This window comes from Psammomys obesus, unplaced genomic scaffold, assembly GCF_907164565.1.
Source record: "Psammomys obesus unplaced genomic scaffold, mPsaObe1.curated_primary_1811, whole genome shotgun sequence".
In the NCBI taxonomy this organism is placed as follows: Eukaryota; Metazoa; Chordata; class Mammalia; order Rodentia; family Muridae; genus Psammomys; species Psammomys obesus.
The window spans coordinates 12,030,609-12,040,999 of record NW_026593286.1 but is presented as its reverse complement, the minus strand read 5'-3'; the positions used below and the strand labels follow the sequence as shown (position 1 = coordinate 12,040,999).

General features: G+C 43.0%; 1 pseudogene; it reads left to right on the top strand.

The window, feature by feature from the left end:
- Positions 1-9,324: 9,324 nt before the first annotated feature.
- On the top strand, positions 9,325-9,740 carry LOC129683908 (60S ribosomal protein L31-like; annotated as a pseudogene).
- Positions 9,741-10,391: the final 651 nt, after the last annotated feature.

Here is a 10,391-nt window from a genome sequence, read left to right as displayed (position 1 = left end):
TCCTGAGATATTGAACAGCTCCTGGGTCTTTTCAGGTCCAGGGTGGGAACAGAGGTCAGGCTGTAGTGGCCAAGAGCCAGAAGCTCAGTTTCTGTCCTTCTCTGTCCTGTGTAGGGTGGCCACTGTGTGTCCTAGAAGATGGGAGGAGGCACCTTTCAACTCAGGAGGAAGTTCAAAGCCCAAGAAGGACGCACCAAGGTGTCAGGAAAACCGGCAAGGGAGGGAGAGGAAGGTCTGAGGAAAAGCTGATGATACCCTGACCATGAGGTCCTGCCCACCCCAGTGGTACCAGGCAAGCCCCTGTGCTCACACTCAGTCCCTCCAGCAGATTCCAGGTGCCCTGCAACTTTCTCTCTGGAGGCCAAGGGTGGCTCAAGTGTCTGGTCCGCTCTGTGCATCATCTCTATCACACTTGTCAGTGTCCTAACACCTCGGTAACCTCCTGAGGCTGTTGAGCCCTACCCCATAATCTAGGTCTGCATCCCCCTTGCAACAGGACCAAGAGCCAAAAAAAAGCTGATCCAAGGGCTCTGGGGAGTCTGCTCATCCAATCCCTGGCGGGACCTTTAGGGAAGGAATTATATCTGAAGACTTCCTCTAGGAGATGATGCCAAGAAAGATACTAAGTGTTGAAGTGTAGCAGCTTCGAAGGGAAAAGGTTTCTGCTACGGAAGTGTTACCGCCCTGGGGTTCCCATGCAAACATAGCAGTTCTGCTCCTGCTGCGAGAGAGTTTCCCCAGCAAAAGTGTTATAACTCTGCTCCGAAGAAAGTGTTACAGCTCTGATAGGAAAGGCACTCTGGTAATCAGGCGCCAGGGAATACCACAAAGCCACACCATATAACAAACCTCACACCAGAGATTTATTGGGAGGGAAAACCTAGGAGGGTGGCTGCTTCTGCTTCCAGGGGAAGCAGCAGGGTACTGAGCAGAAAGCAGAGTTTATATTGGATTTGTGAGGGTGGGGGTGGGAGGAGGCAGAGCTTTCCAGGATGAGGAACAGCTCAGGGATTGGTGGGTTTTCCTGTCCGAGGTTTGGTGGGCTTCTGTGGCAAGCTCGGGGATCAGGGATCAGTAGGATTCTGTTTCTTGGCCTTTGTCTTGGGGTCAAGTTCAGGTCAGATTGTTTTTCCTTTGCCCTTTTATCCTATACTAACACTCCCCCTAGGCTGTGTTAGGTACTAGAATTTAGCTTCCTTTTTCTTTTCTTTCTTTCTTTCTTTCTTTCTTTCTTTCTTTCTTTCTTTCTTTTCTTTCTTCTGCCTCCTGAATGCCAGGATGAAGGGGGAGCATCACCCGGCCAGGCTCTCACAATCTTACCGACGGCATGAAGCACTCTCTTTGCCATTTAATTAAGCAATGCAGCTTTATCGGAGACCTTTCTGCTCTAGAAAAGCCTGTAAGTCTTTGCACCAAAAATTAAAAAAACAAACAAACAAAACCCAAAACAAACATTAAAAAAAAAAAAAAAAACGTCGTTCGGAAGGGTCAGGTTGCCCACAGGTGCCCCGTCTGTTATGCCGTTCCTCCTGTTCGGAGAACTGTGTGAAGATGGTTCCACCACTCACTGAGCCCACAAGTAGCCTATGAGTCACCTCCGAGACGAGGGCTCCGTGTCTCTACGAGTTGAGCTATCCTGCAGTTGGCCGCAGCTCCGTCCTCTCCACAAGACAAAAATCAGAAAGCAACGCTTAAGAACTCCCTTTTCATTGATCATTCTCTCTGTTCTCTCCGTCCTCTCCAGCAAGGTCACTGGTGCTTGCACGCTGGAGGGCACGCTGCAGAGACTCACAGCTGGGCGCGACAGTCCTAGAGTGCGGTCCCCATTCTCACTAACCCCCACCCCTTCCCTAGGGAATCTGGTCAGCGGACCGCACCTAGCCAGGACAAGGGATGGCAAAAGCGGTCTCCCCGGCTGCGAATGGAATGGACGACGCTGACTCCGAACGAGGATCTAAGAAAAAGATCTTAGAGGCTGAGGCTTTCAATCCTTTTCATCTCTCTTACGGATCTGACCCAAGCAGCTCTATCTTTCTCATTTCTAAGGTCATCTCCGGAGGGTCCGTGAGGCTCAGCCAGAGGTCGGTGGTTCGTCATTCATGGGAGAGGATCTCCAGCCTGCTGTGCACCGAGCTGAAGACAGCTGCCTTCACTCTTTACTCATTTCATGAGGATAAGCTTCGCCGAATGAAAGTCCTAGCCGGGTTTAGTGGGGGTGATTAACTTTCTTAGAGCGACACGAGGACCACCCGGGTTGTTCTCTCAAAGTGCCCCTACGTTTTCAACACGCGGGGGAAGGGAGTTGGGAGCATGCGCTGTGCTGTGCTTGGGAGGGGGTCGGGCACAGAACCCGAAGGCATGAAAGGAATTAGGAGCTGTGGCATTTTGAAATTGAAAGGGACTTAGCCTCCCACACAGATCAGAAGCCCACAGATGGCTTCTCCCAGCTCTGGCTGGGGAGCTGTGTTCTCACCCTGGATGATCTCCCTTCCAAAAATAGGAGCCCTCCACCCAGAAAGGGCAGTCAGACCACTGGTGATAGGACCTTTGTAAGGCCTCCAGAAGCAAATCATATATCGGGTTACCCATCTAATGCTTGCCAAGTTCCAGGTGAAGACAAGGGTTGGGCCAACTTAAAGTGCTATGAACGTTTTTGTTTGTTTGTTTGTTTGTTTGTTTTTGATACTCCCCTCAACTGAAGACTAAAACCAACACTTTCCATTGCTCGCCTGGGGTATCAATGGTGTTACCCATGGCAAAACAGGATTTTAAAAAAATTAATTTTTTTAATGAACAGGAAGGAAGCCCAAGGTGTTAGAACACTTCCACTTATAACAGTGTCAATGTCAAGGTCCTAGTTATGGTATTTATGATATCGCGCTATATAGGTTAGCAATATGCTGCCAAAAGAGGAAGCTGGGTAAATGGACCTGTGATTATCTCTTAAATTATATGATATGTATATAACACGTTATTTCTTTTGTGACGACTCTATAGTTATCTCAAAACAAAATGGTTATCTTAAACATGTTAAGAATTTAAGGGCGGGGATGTATCTCAGTTGATACGGAAGCACCGGATAGACTGAGCATGGTGGTACACTCCGATAATCCCAGGAATCTTGATTTAGTCTAGGCCATCCTGGTGTTGTGCGCGAATCTCGATCCGGAGCCGAGTCCGTTGCAAATTACAAATTTCAAGCTGCAGCCTGGGGCTCACAGCACCCACCGTGGAAGCGGTGAGAGCCAAGAGCCCCGTGCTCAGGGTAGTTGGGTGATTTAAAGATTCTGGTCCCTCCCAGCATGCCCAAGGCAGGGGCGATTCCTGCCTGGCAAGCATCTATTGGTCAAAATGCTACATTTTGAATTTATTGGCTATAGGAAGGTCCCCAAACTATTATTGATCTGGTGTCCCTCCCTAGTGGGATGGGCCAGTTTCCTAGCAACTGTATCTCTAGTGAGTGGGGAAAGAATGCAGTAAGGCAGGTTCTTCCCCTCGGGGCATTGCTGGACTTCGCCACCCAGCTAGCCTTAGTTCAGGCCTTAAACTTCAATAATAACTGCTGATTTTTAATCTTTTGGTCTCTCACTGGGCTAAATGAAACCTGTCTCAAAACAAAACAAAACAAAAAACCCGACAACAACACAAATTGCAATAGTAGTTTTTAGAAAAGCTAATGAAGTACGTAGGCTCTTAATTTTCAAAAGGTGGTCCTTGCCTTTTATGGCCATAGGCAAGTCCTATGCAGAATCAGGGCTAGTGTGTCAACAAGAAAAAAAACAGCGACATATGACTTTGAAGCCAGGTCCAAAGAGGCAATAAAATCTTCATGTGGCCTCCTAAACATACAGTCTGCTGAGGTCCATTTGCTAGCATTTTAGTTATGAATATTTGCATCTAAATCATACATGTAATTTGCCTAAGACTTTCTCTTCTTATACCATCTCCCACCTGGGTACCAAGATTATATTAGCCTTATAGAATTAGCTGGTAACGTCCCCTTTTTTTTCTCTGGGAAGTGGTTTGAAATAAGTAAATGATCTTTGTAAGTACAATGATCTGATCTGGTGTCTTTTTGTGGGATGAGAGAAGGCCAACAGGACCTTCCAATTACTGATTTTATTTCTATTATAACTGTCATTTTAATGAGAATATTTGTCTTTTTGAGGCTCATAGGTTTTCATACTTTTTTAAAGAAAAGCAATTATTTCGGCAAAGTTTCAGTTGTTTAGGCGTGCTTTTATAAACCTCCACAAAGCCAAGTGGGATGGCTCACAACAACTGGAATCCCAGCACTTGGGATGCTGAGGGCAGAAGAATTTCTACATGTTTGAGGCCAGCCTGGACTTCAGAGTGGAGCCCTATTTCAAACCATAAATACATACATATTCAAACTCTACTAAATCTTAGAGATATTCTATTTTATTATGAGTATTATTTGTGTCTTTTTATTTTATTCCATTTTCTTATTTTAGTAAAAAAAAATTAGCCTTTTATTATAATTCCTAGTTTCTTTCTTTCATATTATATAAAGGGCACAAGCGGTCCTTGTGTGCACAGATAAGCACTGGGGAAAGCAGGAATGTTAAACATTCAGTATTGTCTCTTCAAAGAAAGACATGCAAACACGTTTTCCACCCAGAAGGCTGGAAATGGGTATGGTTAACAGCCTTGTGATCTCTGTCCTAACTGTATGACAAACCACACCAATCTTTTCCTAGACCTTTAAGATGTCACATGTAGTCAATCTATAAAACCTAACTATATGGAAGAGGTCACACGTACTTTGCAAAGAGTTTCCGTGTAGTCACACCTTAAGCTTTGTTGTATACATGCAGTTTGAGCTGAATACCACGGGAAACTTCTTTCCAAACTGTGATGTGCTAAAATTTGCCTAAAGTCAACTGCCCAGGGTCAGACTCTAGAAGTTTGAACCAATACTGGCTACTGAGTTGTGTTGAATCGTATTTGCTTCTTGCCATGGACATTCGGCTGGCCATGGTGTTTGCAGAGACAACCCTACCCTCGCCCCAATCCAGCCACACCCCCACACACAGTATTTTATTCCTTTCTGCTCCTTCTTTTACTTAAGTTCTTATATTATATGTGTATGAATGTTTTTTCTGCATGCATGTCTGTGTACCATGTGTATGCGCTACTGGAGGAGTCTAGAATAGGGCTTCATATCCCCTGGAATTGGAGTTAGATGGGTGTGAGCAACTGAGTAGGTGCTGGGGATTGAAACTTGGTCCTCTACAAGAGCCCAAAGACAATTTTTACATGCATATGTGCTCACAAGCACTCCAGTCCCTTTTATTTATTTATTTTCAAATGTATCTTTTCCCATAAGTTATAGTTTGTCTGAAATTGACATTGCTAGTCTAGCATTTTAGGGTTGTTATTTAATAGTTTTCAAGGCACAAGTTTCTAACCCTCTGTTTTAATTTATCTTGGTGGCTTACTATGACGTGTGTCTTGCATGAGAAAACTACTTGTTCTGGTCTGAATGTCATATTTCACCTGCATGTTCTCTCCAATACTACTGTGGCAGTGTTGGGAAGTGGGGCCCCATCGAGATAATGGGTTCGGAAAGCTACAATTCCTGTCCTTGCAGAGATGATCCATCTTTATCCATCACCTGAGGTACAGCCAGGAGACTTCACTGTGATCCAGAAAGAGAACCTCTACCAGACACAACTCTGCTGGTGCCCTGACCCATGAACATTCCAGCCTCCAGAACCATAAAAAAAAAACAAATGCAGTCACTTGTAAGCCACCCAGGTTATGACATAGTGTTATTCTAAGCTGAATGCACCAAGCCAACATGCCAAGATTTAAAATTTTTTGATCCTAAAGTCTCTGACTTCTTTCTTGATAGTGACCTAATTCTGTCTTCAGAGCGTGCTGGTTTACTGATTAATTTACGATGATTCTCTCTCTTGTTTTGACTTTCTGTTGACTGTCATTTGCTTTCTCTTGATTCTCCTCTTTGCCCTCTCCTACAGTCCACCAAATTGTAAAACTTTGTGTTTTCCCTTTCTCATCCCTACAGGTGATGCTTTCATTCTTGCACTGCTTATCTCTCCTTATTAACATACACATTCCAAAGAATCTAAAATATCTAGTAACTCTTCTTGTCTTGAACAGTAGCAAAAGAGCTCTTGGAACACCCTAAAAGCACCATTTAATTCACGTTATCACTTCAGTTTACCAATATCTAGAGTTAGTTTTGAACTTACTGAAGCAAAACAAAATTTGAGGGGTTTTTTTTGTTTTTTGTTTTTTTTGCTGCTGCTATTTTACAGTCAGCAGTTGATAAGTGTTGGCTTATATTTCATAAGTTTCTGGGCTTCTGCTCATTGTTTTTTGTTCTGTTGTGCTTCTCTTCCTGGTGAGGAATATTCTTTGATAACATCAGGATAGGTCCTTTTTGTTCACTGTGTTTAACCGTGCATTTCTCGTCAACTTCTGGTCCACAAAGCCATTTATTTTATTTTTAAAACAGTTTATCTCTTCGAAGTTCTCTTCTTTGATAGCCTGTCTTTGCTGGGGGTTCATAATTTAATTGAAAGGAGAACTGGTGGAGTCATTCAGCTGTGAAATCAGAGATAGTAACTGTTGAGTCTCTGGTCCTCAGGGGCATGCCCAAAGCAGTGCCAAACAAACTTACTTGCAAGGGGAAAATGCCCTTTTCCACTATATATATATATATTACAATTTAAAAATGTATTTGTACTTTTTTTTTTCTTGGTTCAATTCATAGGGGTGTTCACACTTGATGTGCTGACCCCTGGTGGATTCTTCAAGCGCTGATTTATGGGAATTTCTGGAGTGAGACTTCAAGGCCTGCGGAGTTCAGACAGCGTAGGTAAATGTATCAGACTGCCCTGTATATGTCAGTAGGTGGTGGTGTCATCCAGCAAAACTGGATAAAGCCATCTTCGCCAACAGCACAGACAAGCATGCTTTTTTAAAGTTGGCCAAGCATACACAGGTGAATCCCAGAGTGAGTACTTAACTAGTCCAATCTGCTGGTCCAAATTCCATACTTCAGTTGCACATAGAAAAGTTATGCTCTGACAAGGTCACACCCAGAGCTGAGCTGTAAGTTAATGATCAATGTTCTTTCAAGGGTGTATTCTGTGTGTGCAAAATGTATAAAAACTCTTCAATGCTAAGGAAGGCTGTTTTGCTTTATTCAAGTGAGGTTAGGTGTATACTGACAAGACTCAGTGGGAAAAAAACATTCTTCAAGTGAACTAACGCATTATTTCCGGGTTTTAAGCAAAAATTGTTTTTGTTCCCTATATTGCTTGGGGTGCTATGTGGCAGAATTCTCTACTTGAAAGTTAAGTGTTAATTATATTTTTCTAATTTTTGCTACGTCTGCAGTTGTTTGCTCATTTTTGTTGTTGTTATTTTGTCTTCTCTTGAAACAGAGCCTCACTATGTCGCCCTGAGGACCTAATATTATGAAGGCCAGGCCAGCCTCGGACTTGTGGAAGTTCTTCTTGACGTCCCAAGTACTAGGATTTGAAGTGTGAAGGACTTCAAACTGTATGTACACAATTGAGTAACATCAAAAGCCGATCCTGATATGAGATTTTTATCTGGATAACAGCGTAGGAGTAGACCACATATAAAACAACAAAAGCAGAGGCATTGTGAAGATATTTGTACTGAGGTTTAAAAAAAAAATCTATGTTACATTTTAAATTAACTCTAATTGTCTTTTACTTGGTCTCCCGCCAGTATTAATGATTTACACTTATCCAAAAATTCTTTTTCTAGGACTACATAATGTCTAACTACTATGTAGTTTAGTGCCTCTTTGTAACTGGCATGCTTGGGAAGAATGAGAATATTCCAGAGACGCTTTGCCTCCCTCTTTGGCTCCCAGACTTTTGAAACAATGCACCCCAAGAAATTGGAATTCCCCAAGAATTTCATGCTGGGAAAAGAAAAAGGCTGAAGACTGGGCCAGTCGGAGTTCGAATATGCCTCCTTGAAAGAGATTTAGAACTTTTGAGACCATCTTGTAGAAAATGGTGGAGTCCAGTCAGTGATGGGTGATGGACACCAAGGGACCATTCCTTGACTGAGGATGCTGAGCTATGCTTAGCTATGCATATCTCTGCCTTCTGCCTAACCATAAGCCTCAATCCAGGACCCTGAAGATGACTCAGGGGTTGGGTATCGTTGGATGTCTTTGTTCCTTCTCTCAATGTGGCCACACTGAGTAAATCTTTCTCTGATTCTTACTATTGTTTGTCTAACTGGTCTCATGAAGACACATACAGGAACCTGGCTTACCCAGGCTCCTGTGGTCCATCTTGTTAAGTTCAGAATTTCTGCCCTCATTCTCTACATTTTAAGCGCCATATTTCCATCCTACTCTGTGGTCTGAAATTTTGTTTCATCATGATAATGCTGTATTGGACCTGTTCTGAGTACTGAGGAGGTCCATTCCACCTGAAAATCCACATCATTCTGGCCTAATCTAAAGAAGAAGAGGAAGGGGAGGAGGAGGAAAAATTTCTTTGATGTTAGCTTTCCCCTTATTTTACCCCGATGTGCTTCCTTCCCAGTTTTCCCTGGAATTAATGTAGGCATCCAACATCTTATCCCAGACCTCAAGGCTTTGATATTTTATTTATTCATTTATTTTGCTTTTTCGTATACTTTCTCAACTTTATCCTCTAATTCTTCTGTTGAGTCTTTCATTTCTATGATGGTATTTTTAATTTTAAAAGTGCATCTTTACTGTCCAGTGCTTTGGGAGTGGGGCTGTTGTGCTTTCTGTTTTATTTTTAATAATCTATTGCTTCATTTGTACTGTATATTTTTTAATTTAACTACATTTATTTACTTGTGTGCATACTATGGAATGCATGTGGGGTCAGAGAACAACTTACAAGAGTTTTTAAAAGTTATTATTTATTTACTTATTTATTTATTATTTTTAGAGCAAGCAGTCCAGTGTTTAAATCAGAGCAATCAACTGTTCTATGTCTTGGTTTCTCATGTGAAAGTTGTCAGGATCAAAATGGAGTTCCTTACGTCAGCTCTAACTAAAAGAAGTAATAATGCCAGAAGACTATAAAGGAAGAGACGTTACATGTGGTTGCCTAAGAACAGCAGCTATCACAAGAGACTTTGCCAGAACAGAACCTTGCAGAAAAGCCACAACAACCGTACGTAAAAATAAACCTGGCTGTGTGGTGGCACCTGCCTGTAATGTCAGCTCCTTGGGAGGCTGAGGCAGAAGCAGGAGTTTGAAGCCAGAATGGGCAGCTCCATAAGATCCTTCCTCCACCTTTCCAGCTTGGCCCCGGCAGAATGGCTCCCGCCAAGAAGGGTGGCGAGAAGAAGGGCCGCTCTGCCATCAATTAGGTGGTGACCCGGGAGTACACCATCAACATCCACAAGCGCATCCATGGAGTGGGCTTCAAGAAGCGTGCTCCCCGGGCACTCAAAGAAATTCGGAAGTTTGCCATGAAAGAGATGGGGACTCCAGATGTGCGCATAGATACAAGGCTCAATAAAGCTGTCTGGGCCAAAGGAATAAGGAATGTTCCGTATCGCATCCGAGTACGTTTGTCCAGAAAACATAATGAAGATGAGGATTCCCAAACAAGCTCTACACATTGGTAACTTATGTGCTGGTGACCACATTCAAAAATCTACAGCCGGTCAATGTGGATGAGAACTAAACTGAATGTCAAATAAAGTTGCAGAACTGCCTCAAAAAAAAAAAAAAAAAAAAATCCTTCCTCCAAATTTAAAAGAACTAGAGGTGAGGCTTGGCTAGCATGTTCAAGGTAGGGTTTGATACCCAACACTCCAAAACAAAACAACAGCCATCTTGTAAAGGCCATTTCCCCAGCATCTGTTTAAAAGTAGACACACCCCTTATAATTGATCCTTGAAGCCAGAAAGTACTGTGTGTGTAAATAGCTTATGTAATCGTCCTTTTATCCTTAAAACTTTCCTCTTGTTTCAGCCTCCTTGAAGACAAACATTGTTCTATGGCACTTGTGCAACAGTTGCAGTATTATACTGCTCCCAGGTCATTTTTTAAAAATTCTTTTCTGTATATTATGTAGGTTGATATTCATATTTGTGTGTAAAAACAGAGAACCAAGCAGCAGATTGGAAGCTCTGAATGTGACTTTGATCATGACTTTTGCTTTGAGAAGCTCTGGTCGGGCCATGGCTTTAGCATGCTCCTGACGTCAAAGTTGTGTCTGTCACCTTGAAGGAAACCCATTCCTCTCACCCTTCTAGAGGGGGGCCCTGGCTGCCTAGATTCTGTGGGAGCTCTATTGGGGAACACGCTGCAGCTTTATAATGTGTCAACTTCTATTCACACTCTCTTCCCCTCCCAGCAC